Consider the following 20,322-nt stretch of genomic DNA (forward strand, 5'->3'; position numbering starts at 1 on the left):
ACAATTTTCATCTAGTATCCAACCTCTGTTTCTTAGGGAAGGTTATGGACAAGGTAGTCATGCAGCAGCTTCAATGGACCTTGGATGAAGCAGATTATCTGGACCCCTTTCAGTCAGGATTCAGGCCTGGGTGTGGGATGGAAATGGCATTGGTCAGCTTTTGGACGATCTCTGGTGGGAGCGGGATAGGGGTAGTGCATCCATCGTGGCTCTACTTGACCTCTCAGCAGCTTTCAATACCATCAACCATGTTATCCTTCTGGATCGGCTCCATAGAGTGGGACTGTATTGTGCTGGTTCTCTTCCTTCCTACAAGGCCGGTACCAGTTTGTTTTGATTGGGAATGAGAGGCCCCACCCTCGGCCCCTGCTATGTGGGGTTCCACAGGGTTTGGTATTCTCTCTATGTTTAACAACATGGTGTGAGATATCATCAGTATGCTGATGATACTCAATTGCACATCTCAACCCCTGGTGAACTAAGCAATGCTGTTGATGTCCTGTCTCAGTGCCTGGAGGCTGTGGGGATCTAGACGGGGAACAACAGACTTCAGCTGAACCCTGGCAAGACTGAGTGGCTTTGGGTTTTAGGGCCTTCTGGATCTGGGACTTTATCATCTTTGGTACTAAATAGGGTGGCACTGCCCCAAACAGACCCTGTGTGCAATCTGGGGGTCCTTCTGGACTTATGACTCCTGTTTGAGAACAGGTGGCAGTCGTGGCTAGGAGGGCCTTTGCACAACTTCATGTTGTGTGCCAGTTGCACCTATTGCTGAATCAGGAGGCTCTACTGACAGTTACTCATGCCCTGGTTACCTTCCAAATGGGCTACTGTAATAGTCTCTACATGGGGCTGCCCTTGAAGAGCCAACCATGACTCTAGGACTTTGGAGGTATTGGCGGTGGCTAGGTGGGAATGGCACACTACTGTGGACCCTCCCCCCTCCCCCGGAAAACATTTTGCCTTCCCTTCTGTTAGTTCCAGACAGGAAGACAACACAGCCATTGTTGACTACTTCACTGTGATTGCATCTACCGGCTAGGTGCCTATGATTGTGGACTATGGGTTTCCCTTTGGGGTGAGAGCCAGAGGAGGAGATGCATTAGTTATCAGTTTGTTTCCGGGTCCAATTCAAGGTGCTGGTTTTGATCTTTAAAGCCCTACATGGCATGGTGCTGGGTATTAGAGAGACTGCCTCTCCCTGATTACATCTGCCCATCCCACCAGATCCAGAAGAAAGGACATGCTACAGGTCCCGTGAGCTAGGCAGCTACCTGGGGCAGGTTGTAGGTGGTGGGCCTTCTCAGCCATGGCGCCTGCTTTATGGAACATCCTTCCCCCCGAAGTGAGGCTGGCTCCATTCCTCTTGATTTTCCAGAAGTCTCAAAACCTGGTTGTGCTGGGGATTCCAGGGGACCAATAAGATACTGAGGTGACTCCATTATTATTAACATCTGCTGTTAGCATAATATCTGTTCTCTCTTAGCCTTGTGGTTTTTTAAAAGTTTTTTACAGTTTTTAGTAATAATAACAATAATTGTTTTTTATATATTAATTGTTTTTAGTTTTGTTGTACGCCACCCAGAATCACTTTTTTGTGAGATGGGCAGCCGTATAAATTTGACAAATAAATGAAGAAATAAAATTTGGAAGCTTCAACTGGTGCAAAATGTGGTAGCTATGTGTACCCCTAGAATAGCACACATTACACTTCTGCTCCGTGAGCTGTATTAGTTGCCAGTTTGCTTCTGAGTCCAATTCAGGGTGCTGGTTTTGGCCTTTAAAGCCCTACATGGCATGGAGCCAGGGTTTTTGAGAGACCATCTCTCCTGAATTACATCTACCAGTCCCATCAGTTCAGGTAGGAAGGGCACCTTACCCATCTTGTCTGCCAAGGAGTTCCATCTGACAGGACCCAGGAGATAAGCCTCTTCTGCAGTGGTACCTGCTCTTTGGAACATCATCCCCCCCCCCCCCCCCCCGCCGAGGTGAGATTAGCCTCGACCTTATTGACCTTCCAGAAATCTCTCAAAACATGGTTCTTCCATCAGGCCTTGGATCCCTGGGAAATAGGAAGCCTGCAAGATGGCTGTATTATGTGTGAGTCTTTGAAACACTCTTCCATGGTCTTATTTATATTTATGTTTAATTGTTTTCAATTGTTATTTAAGATGTGTTTTAATGGGGGGGGTTTCTGTACACCACCCAGAGTCACACTCATGAGATGGGCAGCTATATAAATTGGATGGATGGATGGATGGATGGATGGATGGATGGATGGATGGTTAATCTCTGGCATTTCCAGTTAAAAGGAACTTAAGGAGGAGTGATGAGAAAACTCTATGCCTTAAAAAAGTAAGGAAAAAAAAGTTAGACGTTGTAGTCTAAGAAACTTGTTATATTTATAGACCACATTTTTAAAAAAGTTGTAAATCTCTTTAGTCTGTTTTTTTTCAGTATATTCAATCCAAAATTAAATATTGTGTCTTGTTCATGAGTTTGTATGTTTTAAGTTCTACAAATAACTGAAGTTACACTGATGTGACAGAGAGGCCATGTCTTACAGTTCATGCACTAAGATCTACCTCTGATTACCAACAGATCCAGTCACATACAACTGTCAAGCAGCTATCAGATGGTAATGATTTTCTGTCACTAAGAACATGAACTGGATTTGAACCAGTGACCCAGTGCTGAAGGCTTTGTCCCCCATTACCAGTCTCCCAAACCAGCTCTCCACTCACCTGCACAACCAACTTATTCATATTTTAAGGAGGAAGAGGATATAAGACTCCTCTTTACGCAATTGTATATTAACTTTTTTAAAACAGAATCCAAACCCCCTATGTGTATTAATTGATAAATGAATTAACAATTTGATTTGCTGTCTATCTGAAAATTATTCATTTTGAGCACATGTTCCTACAATATGAGTTCAGAGTTATGCATTTTTTACATTTCTATGAGCTTCTGCTTTGCAGAAAATACCTGTTTGACCAGGACTGAAAGCTTGGGTGACCAAGATCTCATTCATTTTAGAAACCTTAAAAATATTTCTGAGATTATATGCAAAAATAAAAAAAAATAGTTTTCTTGATAACTCTATTAATGTAGCTGCTCCAGCTCATTTCTTTGCACTGGAATTGCATCTTATTTTCTGAACAGATTGCTATTTTCCTTGAGAGTACTACAAAATTGTTAACACTCCAGGTAAATTGGATGGGTACAATTTACATACACAGAGATAATCCAAGATTATTTTAATCATAACTGGTTGAATAAGCAACAAGTTAAGCCAAAATGAAACACACCACCATGCTATAGTTTTAGATGTAAATCAGTCCAACCCCATATAGTATTAATAAATCAATGATTAGGCATTTTAAAGAATATTAAGTATGTATCTTATGGTTTTAAAATTAGACTAATCCAACAAAAAAAAATTCTTCAGGTTTATGTTTAAAAGGCCTAGCTATTATGCTAGAAGCATAAAATGATGGAGAATGTCCCATTTTGGTTTAATATCCCTAAATTTGCTAATACAGTTTTGGAAAAAATAATATGGTTGAAACACGTGAATTATATACTCCAAATTTTAAATTTATTAATAGATGAAGAACACTGTATTTATCACGTATTACAGTGAAAAGCCCAGATTTACTATTATGTGTTCACTCTCAGCTTTTGAACTGGCTCTTTACTGATATAAAGGAAAAATTAATCAGTGTTATTCTATATGCTCAAGGTTAAATGCTTTGCTTAAAAACTAAGCTGTTTTTGTATATATTATAATATGGCTTTGTCTTTTTTTTTCTATTCTTTTTTTTTTTTTGTACCTTTTCTCATTTTGTATACTAAAAGTCCACCTATCTCAGTCCAATATCTTGACAAATTGGTAATTATTTTTCTAAAGCAATGGTTCCTAATTTGTGGTCTATTTGTGGTCCACAAGGGAATGACAGATGGTTCTTGAGGTATTAAAATATTAATATTTATGTTTAAAGATGACCCAAGTCTCACCAAATCTTGTAAAATGTTAGCGTCGTCCCTCAAAGTCTCACAAGAGTTCAAACAAGAGTACTGGCCTTTTTTAAAATGAGTTTTTGTCTAATTTTATGGTTCATTTTAAAAAAAAACTTCCAGTGATGTTATAGTGGTCCACATATGAAAAGAAAAGAATTGGAAGCATTGCTCTCACCTCCTTTCTACATGAATGGAGTTTGTGAATTGAAAAAGGAGTCTGAAGAGTTTAATTGCACAAACCAATTGTCCTTTCTGTGAGCTTCTGCCAGCAACTGTATGCCTTGTAAAAAAAAAAAAAATGGGGGTATGTTTGGTGCCCTCGGAATAAATGTCAAGTTTAAACACAACTGGTGCGTTTCAGAATCGCGTGCAAATTATGTAAATGTAGAGAAGCTAATTGGGTGTAGCTCTCAAGATTCTGGCAAACTGCCAGAGTGACCCCTGGCTGCTGTGCAGTGTTAATAGTGGCCCTTCTAGAGTGGTACATTATTAAGACATTTTTTCTTGTCTACTGAGAACAGCCAACCGCAATTGCCAAACTGGAAAGCTGCAGAATTAATTCCAGAATTAATACTAAATACATAAACTTTCCCCCAAAATGAAGGTGTCCCATGCTGGTGCAGGAAATCCTACTTGTTTATTCAGTTTACTTGGGCAAAAGGCATTAATTTCCAACTTTCTTAAGTAGAGAAGCTATAAAATATGGAGTATAAGTTCACTCATTCATTTAGAGGGGCATTTTACTTCAGATGAGAAATGGCAGAAATCTAAATATTACAGTCCAAAGTAATATGTAACTGACTGTATCTTACAGCCTCAACACTTTATTGTAGTTTCATGTAAAAGAAATGGTGGTTGCACTTTAATTTTAAATTAAATTAAAATGATCCCAGATGGAATATGGTTTTGTTTACCCATGATAGTAAGTGGGTAAGATAAATATTTGTGCTTGTAGGCTAACAATGTTGCATCCTTTTTGTTATCTGTACAGTCATAAGCCCTCCCCCAAGTAGTTTTTGTCCCCACCATCTTTAATCACACTTTTTATTCCTGAAGTACAGCTCTCCCAAACAGACATTACTCTGTTGCATTATAGATCTCATAAGGCAATGTGGTTATGAGAACCCAGGGATTGCTGTCCTAAAGTTAATCCAGAATCAAATATCATCTAGATATTTTTACTCTCGATTTTAAAATCCTTGTGAGCAGAAGTCTACAAGAACAAGTCCTACATTGTATTATGAGAGATTTTAAATTATGCCTCCTATCTGCAACGTCAAAAAAGCTTAAGCCAAATAATACTCAAGAAGAATGAATCTGCCTGCTTGTCTGTAGTGATATTAAAGATCAGCCATTGCTAAGGATGCTGCATATGTCACTCCAAGGTAAAGAAAACTACTGGATTAATTACGCTAAAAAATAAGCATGGTAGTTGGGAGAACAAAACCAATAGTGAATAATGTGAGCTAGATTTTTGTTTGGTTAAGCCCTAGTATAGCCTTTCCCAATCTGGGTGCAATCCAGAATTCCTAGCAGAATTCCTCGCAGAATTCCTAGCAGTGGCAATATAGCACTTCAAAATCATATTATCTGGAGGGTATCCAATTTGCAGAAGGCTGCCTACTTTGAGGTGATGTTGCAATAAGAGAAGAAAAAGGATATACTCAATATGGGAAGAGATCATTGCTCCTGTATTTGAAAGGCCAGCTATAGCATTAGGCCAACTAGCATCTGCAGGTAGTAGCTACTAAAATCAACTATGGGCTGTATAGAGGAATATGCTGTTGCTTTTGGATACAATTGGAAAAAGAAGAGGAAAACCATAGTTAAGGGATCTAAAGGACAGTGAATGGGAGGATTTTATCTCTGGGAGAACAGCCTATTTCCTTTGCCCAGGCTGGTAAAAGTGACTCTTAGCCCATTTTTAGTATGGCCTAGTCACCAGATTCCTAATTTCCATCTGTTCTCTTGAAGCTGTTCTTGTGCTATCAAGCTAGATGAAGGAACAGAGATTCAGTGCCATCATTATTTTTTACTCCAGAAGAGCATAGAAAGATCATTGCTTCACCACCTTCATTTTGTCCAACTCCAGATCCAATACCACTGGCAAATTCCAGGTAATCGAGAGATATCTCTAGTGAGGATGGTGTGGCTGGGCAGAGCAAGGTGAGCATCAGCCCCAACTATCTCACCCTATGAGTTCATTTCATTCCTGTCCCCTGTTCACAGCCACATACACAACAGACAGCAGACCATCTCTCCAGGTACTGCTGTTATGCCTAAAAAGTAAAGCAAACAGAACAGTTCCATCAGTGTAAATTCTGTAGCATATAAAGTTATCTGAACTTATTGGAAGTCATCCTCATGAGCTAACAGCTCCAGTGCAAGTGTAGAGCTCTGAGTATAAGTGGTCATGTGGCCTGGGGTATGGAAAAGGGTTTCTCAGCTTCATACTGTGCAGGGCTTGGCCCCATCATGGAAGTAAACCAACCAACTCCTTGCAGCCAGAAAGTGTGTGCAGTTGAGCCTCACACAGAGAACAGCCATTCAAAAATATTTTAATAGGATGTGTGTGTGTGTGTGTGTGTGTGTGTGTGTACGTGCCTTTGAATCAGGGTTAACTCATAGCAACTGCCTAGACAAGTCGCTACAATGATCTTAGCAGCATTTTCAGATGTGGTTTGCCCTTGCCTCCTTCCTCACTAGAGAAAGTGGCTGAGAGAGAGTGACTGGCCCAAGGTCACCCAAAAGGTGTTATGCCTAACATGGGATTAGAACTCATGGGCTCTCAGTTTCTAGCCTGATGCCTTAACCACTATACCACACTGGATCTCTTCAGTAGGATTACTGTAAGCCAAAATAGTCATGTTTTATCATTTTTAGTGACCACTTTCAAACTGCTATATATGTTAATTGTAACTTGAAAAACACATCTTCCAACAGTCTAAATGGTTGAATCGGTTGAATATTTATATGATGTGCATATACATGTATATATTGTATTATCTTGTTTCCATGGGAAATTAGCAGATGCGCTCTCCAACAAGCTCTGCAAGTTTTAAAGAGAGGTCTGCATTCCTAGAATTCAACAAACCTAGTACACAGCTCTGGAACGTACATGATCTACATTGCACCGTTTCTTGCTTCAGTCAATATGTGAAGAATTGTAGCTCTTCTTGTTTGAGGAGATAGCAAAGCATTCATCCAAATTGACAGTTGGGGGTTCATCAAGTGCCATGTTGACTGCTTTGCTCATTGCGGGTTGCACCAGTCAATGGGGAGGGGAGACAAGGGTCTTGTAGAGAGGCAAGAGAGAAGCATTTGCTGAGAAGAGGTCATGGCACATCCTCAGCCCAGTGTACTTGACAGAGTTACTGTATAATAGCAGGGCACTTACTTCTAATCATAGGCTGTGAGCACTTGACATTTCCATTCGAATTACATAAGTACCACACTGTTATCTTCCATAAGGGCTTGCCTAAGAGAAACAGCAAGCAGTGTTCCAGAAATGAAGCTTGAAATTGTTGACTTTCAGGTAGGATTATCAGGTTAACATCATTTCAGCTGCAGGGTTTGTCCACAGGAAGTATTTCTGCTGAAGAAAAAGGCACAGCAGTCATGTAGAGATTAGACATGAGTATCAAAGATGTGGTTATTTCTACTACTGATAAATAATGCTGCAAATTACAGCTCTACTGCATAACATTGTGCAGTGTGACATAGCCTACACCTCTTTTTCCCAATTCTTCCTATACACAAAGGACTATGTACTACTTATGATATAGGACCCGTCTGAAAAGTCCTCATCAGTTTGATGTATACATGAATTCATAGGCTAGAGGGAAGGCCTGTTTTCCTGTGAAAATTCTTCAAAGGAAGAAATAATACGTATTATTATTTTGAACACCTGCACAAAGAGGACTTCCACAGTTTACAGCTGACCCCACAGTCATCTTCACTGCTGTTTACTCTTGAAATACTATTAAATCTATGAGTCAGTCAGTGCTCTATGCACTCTGTTTTCTTCAACACATTGCATTTCAGCAAGATGCTATAGTGACTTACTGTTTATGGGAAGGAGCAGTGGTGTCCATGGGGAAGGAGAGTGTCAAGTCAAAGTGATGAAAGCAGAGCTGTATCATTATAGCACAAGTCCCACCCCTTTTGTAGATACATTGTACATGCCTCTTTTGTCATTTTGCACATCTGTGGGAGGGCCAGATTCATAATTTGAGAATTCTGACTTACCGCCGGATCAGTAGGTGGAGGCCAATTTGACCAGTTTAGCTGATGTGTCAGATGTCACCTCTTGGAATAGGAGATCTTGACAACAATAACTCATGCCTTTATTACCTGATCAGAGTTAATGTAGTCTACTCGGGGCTGTTTTGGAAGACAACCTGGACTCTTCAGTTGGTACTGAAAGCAGCAGCTTATTTGCCGACAGGTGAAGGATGGTTCAGCAGTGGTACACTTGCTGAATACAGGCCCCATATGGGCTACCCATCTATTTCTAAGTTCAGTTCAGCATGCTGGTTTTGATCTACCTAGTCAGTCACGGCTTGAGTGAAAGACACCTTCAGGTTGAATCTGCCTGCATAATCAACCCAGAAAAGGGATTCTGTGTCCTTCCCCTTGTGAAGTTGGAGGACTGGGAGCCAGAAACTAGTCTTCCTTTGTGGCTTCCTCTCATCTTTCGAACAGTATGCTCCCTAATTATATATGGCCCCTACACATCTGGTTTTTAGGAAGGCAGCAAAACTCTGCTCATCACCTCATGTTTGGAGCCTAATGTTAATGCACTGGCCATTAACTAAGGTTAAAGTATTATTGTATGGGGGGGGGCTGTTTTGTTTTGTTTGATTTCTATTGCTTTTAAGTTCAGTTTAGGCTGAGCTCTCTGCATGGTTGTATGCTTTATCTGTTTTTATGGATTTTATTGGTTTTGTACACTGCCCAGAGTCCATATGAGTTGAATAAATTAAATAAATAATTAAAGAAATTAGTTTTGTTTAATTTTAACTGTATCTTTTTTATTGTTGATTTTAGTTACCCGCTGATTTTAATTTATTTTTACTGTACTAGGTGTAATGTGTTGAATTGATATGAACTGCCTGGAATCAAGTAAACGGGAGTATAATGTTTGTAACAAATAAATATCCACACCAAGATCTCCCAGTGGATTTTTAAAGCAATTCTAAACCTGACATGAGGTCTCAGAATTTTATCAGAACATCTGGGGAGGTCTCTTTATCCCTTCCTCTGTGTCATTTCTCCAGTCTATTTATATACCTCCAAATGACACATTTTGGGAGCAGTTACATGCTTTAGGGAAAGAATGCAACCATTTCTGGATCTTCTGGACTTTGCCACTGAATGGAATCAATACTCAGAAAAGTGGGTGGCCCGGAATAGAAAAATGGACATCTTATACTGAGAAAGTTTAGAGGCTTCCTTATTGAAAGGCACTGTGGATAAGAACTAACTGTAATCTACAGTATGGTTTAGATACCACAGTAATATGACTCAACTTTTGAATCTACTAATTATCAATCAAAACATAAATTCTTCCCTTGATTTCTTTAAATAATAGTCCTTCAGAAATGTTGTCTCAGTACACAAACCAATGTGTAAAATTAATTCTCTGTTTCTCTTATTTATCACTTTGAGATTTATTGGGATTTTTTAATGTAATAAACAATGGAAAAAGCTAGGACATCTAAACTTCTACTGAAAGAGGAAGTAGACTTTTAGAAGGTCAATTACATTATGCAATACTAGCAGGTTTTCTACATCTGAGTTATTTGTCATCTGTGTTGGTGACTTCTCTCACATATGGGCAGCGCAATTTAATCTCAAGGCTTGTGATTTTGTTTTTTTTGGGGGGGTTGGCTTTTTTTAGGTCTAACACTAACCCAAAATTGCAGGACTCATGAATGAAACATTTCTAGATACCACAATCGCACAAAAGAGAGGATGAAAATATCTACAGTGTGTTCAAATGGACACACACTGCCTTTTCGAATGTCATAACTTAAAACAATAGGAATCTTTTAATAGGCACTTTTGGATTCAGAGAAAGAGATGTTAACATGAGATAATCCAACAGAACATTTAAACAAACCCACATCATCAAAGGCCAAGAACATGAATGAAGATTCTCTCTCTCTCTCCCTCTCTCTCTCTCCCTCCCTCCCTGTCTCTCTCTGGAATATAGACTAAAAATGTTTCAGTTCTATTTGTTAAAGAGACAGAACTTTCCACATTTTTACGGTTATCCGATGAGTGCTTCCTATTTGATACATAGGCATTTTATATGCTTAGCATAGTAAGCAACAAGTTGAGTGATGAAAGAATGTGTTATATTCAGAACTCTTAGTGCTACCTCAGTTTTGTGTTTTCTATTTTGTGTGTCTGGTGAACTGCTCAGGGTCAGGAAGACTGTATGTATGTGCTAATTTTGCTGCATAAGCCAGGCATTGGAAACCTAGGATGGCAAAGCAATCACATCTTCTTCACCAGAGCAATCATATTTTCAATGTGTTAAGGTTAGTCTTGACACAGCTTCCATGATCTATGATGTCCACGTCATTGTTACTGCAATATACATAGAGATTTCCATTAGTTCAATATTAACAGAAAACTTGATAAATTGAACATAAGACAATAGTGTTTAAAGTTCTTTGTTATCTTCTAATTTTATCCCAGGTATAATCCAAAATACTTGCTTTAAACCACAAAGCCTTCAATCACCTGGGAATAGGGTATCTAAAGCATCATCTCCCATGTGAAACTGCCCATATACAGCTTTTCCTGACCTAACTCCCTCCAGATGTGTTGAAAAAATTTGGGGTGCAGTCCTGACACATCTCCCCTTCATGGATCACTGCCTTGTCGTGGCGAAGGGGCTTGCGTAACTCAGTGAAGCCATGAGCTATACCGTGCAGGGCCACCCAAGACGGGCAGGTCATGACAGAGAGTTCTGACAAAATGTGGTCCACTGGAGAAGGAAATGGCAACCCACTCCAGTATCCTTGCCAAGAAAACCCCATGGACAATGTTAAAAGGCTAAAAGATATGATGCCGGAAGATGAGCCCCTCAGGTCGGAAGGTGGCCAATATGCTACCGGGGAAGAGCGGAGGGCAATTCCAAGTAGCTCCAGAAAGAGTGAAGCGGCTGGGCCAAAGCCGAAAGGACGTTCAGCTGTGGATGTATCTGGAAGCGAAAAGAAGGTCCGATGCTGTAAAGAACAATATTGTATAGGGACCTGGAATGTAAGATCTATGAACCAAGGCAAGCTGGATGTGGTCAAACATGAGATGACAAGATTGAACGTCGACATCTTGGGAATCAGCGAACTGAAATGGACGGGAATGGGTGAATTTAATTCGGGTGACCATTATATCTACTACTGTGGGCAAGAAACCCTTAGAAGAAATGGAGTTGCACTCATAGTCAATAAGAGAGTGGGAAAGGCAGTAATGGGGTAGAACCTCAAAAACGACAGAATGATCTCAGTGTGTATCCACGGCAAACCATTCAATATCACAGTCATCCAAGTCTATGCCCCAACCACTGATGCTGAAGAAGCTGAGGTTGACCGCTTCTATGAAGACCTACAACACCTTCTAGAACTAGCACCAAAAAAAGATGTCCTTTTCATCATAGGGGATTGGAATGCTAAAGTAGGAAGTCAAGGAGTAATCGGAATAACAGGCAAGTTTGGCCTTGGAGTACAAAATGAAGCAGGGCAAAGGCTAATAGAGTTCTGTCAAGAGAACAAGCTAGTCATAGCAAACACTCTTTTCCAACAACACAAGAGACGACTCTACACATGGACATCACCAGATGGTCAATACCGAAACCAGATTGATTATATACTTTGCAGCCAAAGATGGAGAAGCTCTATACAGACAGCAAAAACAAGACCAGGAGCTGACTGTGGCTCAGATCATGAGCTTCTTACTGCAAAATTTAGGCTTAAATTGAAGAATGTAGGGAAAACCACTAGACCACTCAGGTATGACTTAGATCATATTCCTTGTGAGTACACAGTGAAGGTGATGAATAGATTTTGAGGATTAGATTTGGTAGACAGAGTGCCTGAAGAACTATGGACGGAGGTCCGTAACATTGTACAGGAGGCAGCAACTAAAACCATCCCAAAGAAAAAGAAATGCAAGAAAGCAAAATGGCTGTCTGATGAGGCTTTACAAATAGCTGTGGAAAGAAGGAATGCGAAAAGCAAGGGTGAAAGGGAAAGATATAAGCAACTGAATGCAGATTTCCAGAGAATAGCAAGGAGAGATAAGAAGGCCTTCTTAAATGAACAATGCAAAGAAATCGAGGAAAACAATAGAATGGGGAAGACTAGAGATCTCTTCAAGAAAATTGGAGATATGAAAGGAACGTTTAGTGCAAAGATGGGCATGATAACGGACAAAAAAGGCAGGGACCTAACAGAAGCAGAAGAGATTAAGAAGAGGTGGCAAGAATACACAGAAGAACTATACAAGAAAGATCTTAATGTCCCTGATGTCCACGCTGGTGTGATCACTGACCTTGAGCCAGACATCCTAGAGAGTGAAGTCAAGTGGGCCTTAGGAAGCATTGCGAACAACAAAGCTAGTGGAGATGACAGTATTCCAGCTGAGTTATTTAAAATATTAAAAGACGATGGTGTTAAAGTGCTGCACTCAATATGCCAGCAAGTTTGGAAAACGCAACAGTGGCCACGGGATTGGAAAAGGTCAGTTTATGTTCCAATTCCAAAGAAGGGCAATGCCAAAGAATGCTCAAACTATCGCACAATTGCACTCATTTCACATGCTAGCAAGGTTATGCTCAAAATCCTACAAGCTAGGCTTCAGCAATACATGAACCGAGAACTACCGGATGTACAAGCTGGGTTTCGAAGAGGCAGAGGAACTAGAGATCAAATCGCCAACATTCGCTGGATCATGGAGAAAGCACGAGAGTTCCAGAAAAATATCTACTTCTGCTTCATTGACTATGCAAAAGCCTTCGATTGTGTGGATCACAACAAACTGTGGCAAATTCTTAAAGAGATGGGAGTACCAGACCACCTTACCTGTCTCCTGAGAAATCTGTATGCGGGCCAAGAAGCAACAGTTAGAACCAGTCATGGAACAACCGATTGGTTCAAAATAGGGAAAGGTGTACGACAAGGCTGTATACTGTCACCCTGCTTATTTAACCTATATGCAGAGTACATCATGAGAAATGCCAGGCTGGAAGAATCACAAGCCGGAATTAAGATCGCAGGGAGAATCATCAACAACCTCAGATATGCAGATGATACCACCCTAATGGCAGAAAGTGAAGAAGAACTAAAGAGCCTCTTGATGAGGGTGAAAGAGGAGAGTGCGAAATCTGGCTTGAAACTCAACATTAAAAAAACTAAGATCATGGCATCTGGACCCATCAATTCCTGGCAAATAGAAGGGGTAGAAATGGAAGCAGTAACAGACTTCATTTATTTGGGCTCCAAGATCACCGCAGACGGAGAAATTAAGAGACGCTTGCTCCTTGGGAGGAAAGCCATGGCAAGCCTAGATAGCATATTAAAAAGCAGAGACGTCACCTTGCCGACGAAGATCTGCATAGTCAAAGCTATGGTATTTCCAGTAGTAATGTATGGCTGTGAGAGGCGGAGAAGAAGAAGAAGAAGGCGGAGCGCCGAAGAACTGATGCCTTTGAACTGTGGTGCTGGAGAAGACTCTTGAGAGTCCCCTGGACTGCTAGGAGGTCAAACCAGTCAATCTTAAAGGAAATCAACCCTGATTGCTCATTGGGAGGATTGATAATGAAGCTCAAGCTCAGATACTTTGGTCACCTAATGCGAAGAGAGATCTCTTTGGAGAAGACCCTGATGCTGGGAAAGATTGAAGGCAAAAGGAGAAGAGGACGGCAGAGGATGAGATGGTTAGATAGCATCACTGAAGCAATGAGCATGAAACTGAGCAAACTCAGGGAGGCAGTGAAGGACCGGAAGGCCTGGCGCAATATGGTTCATGGGGTCACGAAGAGTCAGACACGACTTAACGACTAAACAACAACCTGACACATCTTAAGGACAACAGATGAGGAAAATTGTTTTAAGATGCTTTCTAAACCTGTTCTTCAATCTCTTCAGAAATAAGAGGTGGACAGTTGAAGAAAGTGTGCTTGATACTATAGCATCCCATTTACAGAAGCTCTCCACTGAAAGCCAGTTTCCTGTTCTTCAGGAAATACCATGTTATTTTTTTATTATTATTATTTTAAGGGTTAGGGTTACTTTTTAAATTGCTAGTTTTTGAAACCATCATTCCTATTTTTACAGTAAATCCCTCACTTATGTTGTTCCAACCAAACTATGCCAGCAAACTGGGAGAACAACACAGTGGCCAACAGATTGGAAGAAGTCAATATACATACCAATACCAAAGAAGGGGACTTAACAGTCTGCAAATTGTCACATAATATCCTTAATTTCATATGATAGCACAATAAAGCTTAGGAACATCTAATGCAGATCAGAGCACTACAATGAAAGGGATATACTAGATATTCAGGCTAGTTTTAGAAAAGGCTGAGGAACAAAATATATTATTGCTGATACATGCAGGATAATTGAAAAAGCGAAAGAAAAGCTACAAGAAGTAAATATGTGCTTCATTGATTATAGGAATGCGTTTGTGTCAATAATGTCAAGTTGAAAAGTGTCCTTAGGAAAAAGGGAATCCCAGAATATCTTACTGTCCTTATGCAAAACTTATATACTCTCTCCTTATTTATTCAACTTACATGCTGAATATATATTGAAGGAGGCTGGGTGGAAGAAGATGGGTGTGGTTTAAAATTGGAGGAAGAAACATCAATAATCTGTGCTATTCCCTAATGACATTCCCCTGATACCTGAAAATGCAAATGATCTAATGAAAGTCAAGGAGTACATTGGGGGGAAAAAAGACTATAATTAAATATAAAGAAGACCAAACTAATGACAATAGGCACAGCAACAGTCTTACAACTGACAATATCGAAGTGGTAGTTTCTACCTTTTAGGATTGACTATCAACAACAAAGGGATCAAAACATGTGCCATAGTCTAGCACTTGGTAAGATAGCTATAAATGCCTTGGAAAAGATACTCAGATGCTGGGACATGTCTATACCTACAAAGATCAGGATTGTGCAAGCAATGGTTCTTCCTATGATACTCTATGGAAGCAAAAGTTGGACTTTGAAGAATCAGGATAGAAAATAATTGATGCTTTTGAACTTTGGTGTAGGAGAAGGGTCCTGAAAACCACATAAATGGCCAAGAAAACAAATGGATTACAGAAAAAAACCAAGCCGAAGTTCTCACTTGAAGCACAAATGATTGTATTTTGGACATCTTATGCAAAGGCTTAACACCCTTAAGAAGTCTATAGTTCAGGAAAAGGTGGAAGGAAAGAGAAAAGGGACAACCAGCAGCAAGGTGGATTGATTCAATTACATGGCAATGGATGCACCATTGGGAGACCCGAAGGTCCAGGTTGTGGAGAAATCATCCTGGAAAAGTCTATATATGTGGTCACTAGGAGTCAACACAAACGTGATGGCACATACTCAACAAATGGTTGAGGTTGGTTATAGGAATGCCTTTGATTGTGTCAATAATGTCAAGCTGAGGTTGTACTTTTCTTTTTCTTATTCTTTTTTTCCCAACTCCTGTTTTAAGGAGATCTTGGATGTTGAACTAAAAAAGAGAAAGATACAAATATTTTAATTAGCAAAATGTGTCATATACTTTAATCCATTTAGTATTTAGAGGGAATGGGACAGAAAAAAGTAGAGTCCTTTGAAACATTCATTTGCATAATGATATAGTAATGTGAAGTTTCAAACATCACCCCATACCTGGTCACAAGTAAATAGAGAAGTGATCCTTGCTGCTAGCTACCCAGAGGTTACTTGTTATTGATTTCCTTTAAGACAGCCGTAGACGATATGTGACCCTTCAGGTGTTGACTACACTCCCATCATTCCTTACCATTTCTCATTTGGTTAGGGCTGATGGAAATTAATCCGGAGGGCTGTACTACCTATCCCTGACTTAAGTAAACATACACAGGAAAAGATGCAACAAAATTGTTCTTTAGGTGTTTGATATAGATTGAGCCTACATATAATGCTAAAACATTTGGTTTGATTTAGGCTTAACATTTTGTGCCAAGCCATCCAACTATAATTAATACAGAATGTTTGAATCAGGCCATAATTTACGTATGCAAAACAATGACACCTTTAGGTTCAAATGGATGTTCAGGATAAGATTACAGGGTAGGGTGACAACTAGAGGCTAATTCAATCAAAACTAAGAGAATTGAACAAGAAAACTCTGGTTGAGATATTCACTTAAAAGGTTTACCAATATTATCTAATCATCTTAGCACTGTCTTTGTATTTCCAATACACTAGAACATGCCTATAGGATTACAGAGAACTTCTGGACTGCTTTGAGGGAGAATCTTTTGCTTTCTGAAGGGCTATTCAGGCAGGGCTGTCAAATCAGGACTACAGAAATCTGGATGATCAACAGGTGACAGCAAAGAGGTACAGAAAGCTCTAATTTTGTGCTGCCATCTAATGGTCTTCTGGATATGGATAAGAGGCCATTAGGTAATGTGTATCCATGAAGGTCTTCCTTGGAGAAGATTAGTAAACCTGGAAATGGGTTGTTTGCTGGCATGTTGAGGCAGACAGGACTTCTCAGGTCCTTTTTTTCATTGATTCTGTGCCATCAAGTCAGTGTCAACTCTTAACAACTGTTTGGATACATTTTCTCCATAAGGATCTGTCCTTAACATGGTCCTTCAGGTCTCCCAACAATGCACCCATTGCCACTGTAACTGAATCTGTCTAGTGGTCCTAAAAAACCTCTAAAAACATCTGTTCAATTCCTTTCTTTTGCAGGCCACCCAATTTCTGTCTTGACTGCATTGTAGTAGTGATCGTGGTCAGTCGCCCATCTTTGTCCATCATACCACTTCTGCCTGAGCTTTCCTCAGTGAGCATTTTATGCTGAAACTTAGTATAAAAATGAGGGGGAAGTGAAGCTAGAACAGGGCCAATTCTAGGCCTAGGCAACCTAGGCGCCAAATTATAGGGGGCACCAAAATTGAAAAGACTTCCAAAATACACACTATGAATATAAAATCTGATCATCTTTCCTCGTTGCTGTAGAATGCTTGCTTTCTACGCTTTTCAAAAACACTTGCCCACAAGTTAGCCAAGTGGTAATGAACAGCACACTAATCAGATACTGCAAGTTAAGAAAAAAAAACCCTATTACTACAGCTATGGACCTCAGGAAGCTGGTAATATTACTGAAGCAAGACAAAAGTCTATAGGAAGGTACTGAACAAGCTAGTCAGGTGACTATCAGTTTTTCAAAGTTATACCCAGAAAAGCAGTAACAGTGCATTCCATGTGCTGGTGCACCAGCTCAAGGGTTAAATATAATTTCACGGAATTGTTTCCATATGACAACAATAGGTGCTGATGTAATAAAAATATCGTGATTCACAGTAAATGGGTTGAAAACGTCAGAGAAAAGAAAAAAAAAATCTGGGACTGAAAATATAAGTGTAAAGCTCAAAAACTTGAAGAAAAAAGAAACAAGAGGGCAGCTAGCTATTTTCCCTTTTTGTCTCTGCACACTCTAAGGTCTCCTACTAAGAGTGTTTCAGAGAGAGAACATGGGAACTGTATTTAATAGGGACCTTTATAATAGGAGATAAAACACACACACACAGACACACACACACACACAAAATTGATGAAGTTGTCATAGCAAATAACAGGTAGTCCTTGCTTGGGGACCACAATTGGGCCTGGCAAATTCATCTCTAAGCACTGCAGTCATTAAGTGGAAAATCACATGGTCACGACAGATTTATGACATTACTTCCCATTCAGTTATTGAGTCACAGCGGTTGTTAAGCAAGACATCATGTGACCATGACCTACAATTTTACTTCCACATTCTCCATTAACTCTGTCTCATGCTGGTTGGGAAGCAAGCAAATAGCAATCTGTGACTGCAGGACACTGTGATGGTCATAAGTGCAAGGATTGGTCGCAAATCTGTTGGTTTTTTTTTACACTGTCGTAACTTTGAATGGTCGCTAAATGAGGCAGTCAGTAAGTGAGGACTACCTGTAGATGAATGAGAAAATGGAGAGCTGAGATGTTGGATGGAAAAGAATAGATTAAAACTAGGGTTGTTCCCATTTCAAAAATTATTTAGAAAAAGTGTACAGCAATATAGCAAGTATTTGCTATTCCTTAAAGCCATTGCTCGCGCTCGCTTTCGCTCTCTCTTTCTCTCTCTTTTGTTTAGACTGGCAGAAGCTCTTCTGAATCATTTTCAAAGCATGCCCAATCTTAACAGAAACTAGACTGTTCAAAGACTGGGACAGGAGAGACAGAGATAAATTATAGGCACTGCCAAAATGCATTTCCCTCCCTCCAGTTTCAGAGGCCTTTAACTACTAATATCCTTTAAACATAAACTGCAAATACTGTACAAGAGGAGGAAAGGCGTATCTCACCTTTATCATAAATATACCATATGCTCTGCAGAGAGGTCTGTTCCATGCAAATCATGAAATCTGCATTCCTATGGCAACATGATGCTGGCATTTTCTGTCATTTCTTTAAATGTTCAGTTTTAATAGAAATAGACTTTTATAGCCAACTTAACAATTAATATCATACAGGTGAATCTGTTCCTGATTGGAAGTAAGTCACATGTTTATTTCTCTTTGCAGGTTGCTGCTATATTCTTCAAGGAACCCTGAATATTTCAAAGGTAGAGCTGAAAAATATCCTATTGCTTTAAAGCCACCTCCAAATGTTTAATTGAAAAGAGGATGATAATATTTAAATGAGATATATTAACCATTATAATTCTTTGATTGTGGCTGCTTTTGCTCACATTATTGCATTTGTTTTTCACAATGAGATTTAGTTGTGGAATTTAAAGCATATTCGTACTATTTACAAAATAAATTAAAGCAGAGGGCTGTAATTTAGTGCTCCAAAGTTAATTCAGGAAACCTCTGATCTTTAAACTGTCACATGACTATTGATTTTCAATATTGCAAAGCTCTGTGCCACCCTAAGCGTGTAGATCGGCAGATTTGGAAGAGTTTTTTCCTTATCAGCTCGGTCCCTGAGTACTTGTGCATTAAGGCTACAAATATCCATGGTTAACGGCGTGTCACATGGTAGCTGAGTGGACGTGCCAATTTTCTAATGAAGTTGGGCTGTTGGCAAACACACCAGTCATCATATATTGAAAGAGGTCCTTCTTTTGTGTATTTCCAGCACACTTGAATGCTTCTAAAGATACCAGTTACATAATTGTCTAAGGGCCAAGTGAAGAGTGAAAATGCATCCAACCAGCACCAACACAAAAGAGAATGAAAATGCCGGAATTAAACACAAAGTCGTACCAAGTCTGTAAAGCTTAATAGGCCGCATATTTATTTGCTGCTTGTGCCGGATGTATCTGGTATTGTGAACGCAGGAGAGAAAGAATGAAGGAACCTGTATTGTTTAAGGCACCATCTACCCTCAAGGTAGCATCGGATTGATGCTGAAGCTTACGGCAATTTCTTTCACACCCTCTTAAGAGTAATTTAGCTGTTTGGCATTTTTTTCAGGAAAAGCTCCATACAGTGCAAGATTATTATAAGAATCGCTTTTGATGCCATTCTTTTAAACAATACTTAACTTTTGTTTTACCCAGCCTTCACCCGATTAGCATTGCAGCTGATTTTAGAGGCCCCCAGAGTTATCACTGGGATTCCTAAACCATGAAAGAAGGCAGAGGACATGGGGTATAGAAATGAAATCCATTCAGATACAGGCATGCCAGGGCCAACCACAAGGAACTGAGAACCAAATATACCAGACATGTCACGTGCCCCTTCAAGTTACATAATCTTTTCAGAATTGCCAATGGGGGGGGAGGGGGAGGCAGGAAAATATTAACTCTTTCTCTCCCACTGTGGTCTTGATGGAACCTCAAATGCGGAGGCACTATTTGTATCACGGTGTTTCCTCCCAATGCAGTCGTTTGATAAAGGGACCATTTTCCTTTATTCCTCAGCAGTGGAGAGGGATGTTGAGACCCCCTCCCCACTTTCTGAAAGACTAACACACATACACACCCTTCACATATACACGCACATATACCTGGGTATCATCTGCATCTCTTAAAAGACTAACAGCATTCC

The 20,322-nt window shown here is 39.9% G+C and overlaps 1 protein-coding gene across 2 annotated transcripts in view; it reads left to right on the forward strand.

Annotated features, from left to right (window-relative positions):
* Window positions 1-20,322, forward strand: part of MGMT (O-6-methylguanine-DNA methyltransferase) — a 287,150-nt gene that overhangs the window by 237,188 nt on the left and 29,640 nt on the right. The window contains exons 6-7 of one of the 2 annotated variants that reach the window (XR_015794275.1): window positions 18,850-18,890; window positions 19,409-20,322. The exon at window positions 19,409-20,322 is cut by the window's right edge and continues 2,620 nt beyond it. The gene's annotated coding sequence lies outside the window, so the exon portion shown is untranslated. The remainder of the gene's footprint in view (window positions 1-18,849; window positions 18,891-19,408) is intronic. The other variant, XR_015794274.1, reaches the window with a different exon arrangement.

Source organism: Python bivittatus, unplaced genomic scaffold (assembly GCF_059951505.1).
Source record: "Python bivittatus isolate LINGU-HERP-01145 unplaced genomic scaffold, Pbiv_v1 ctg000980_np1212, whole genome shotgun sequence".
Lineage (NCBI taxonomy): Eukaryota > Metazoa > Chordata > Lepidosauria > Squamata > Pythonidae > Python > Python bivittatus.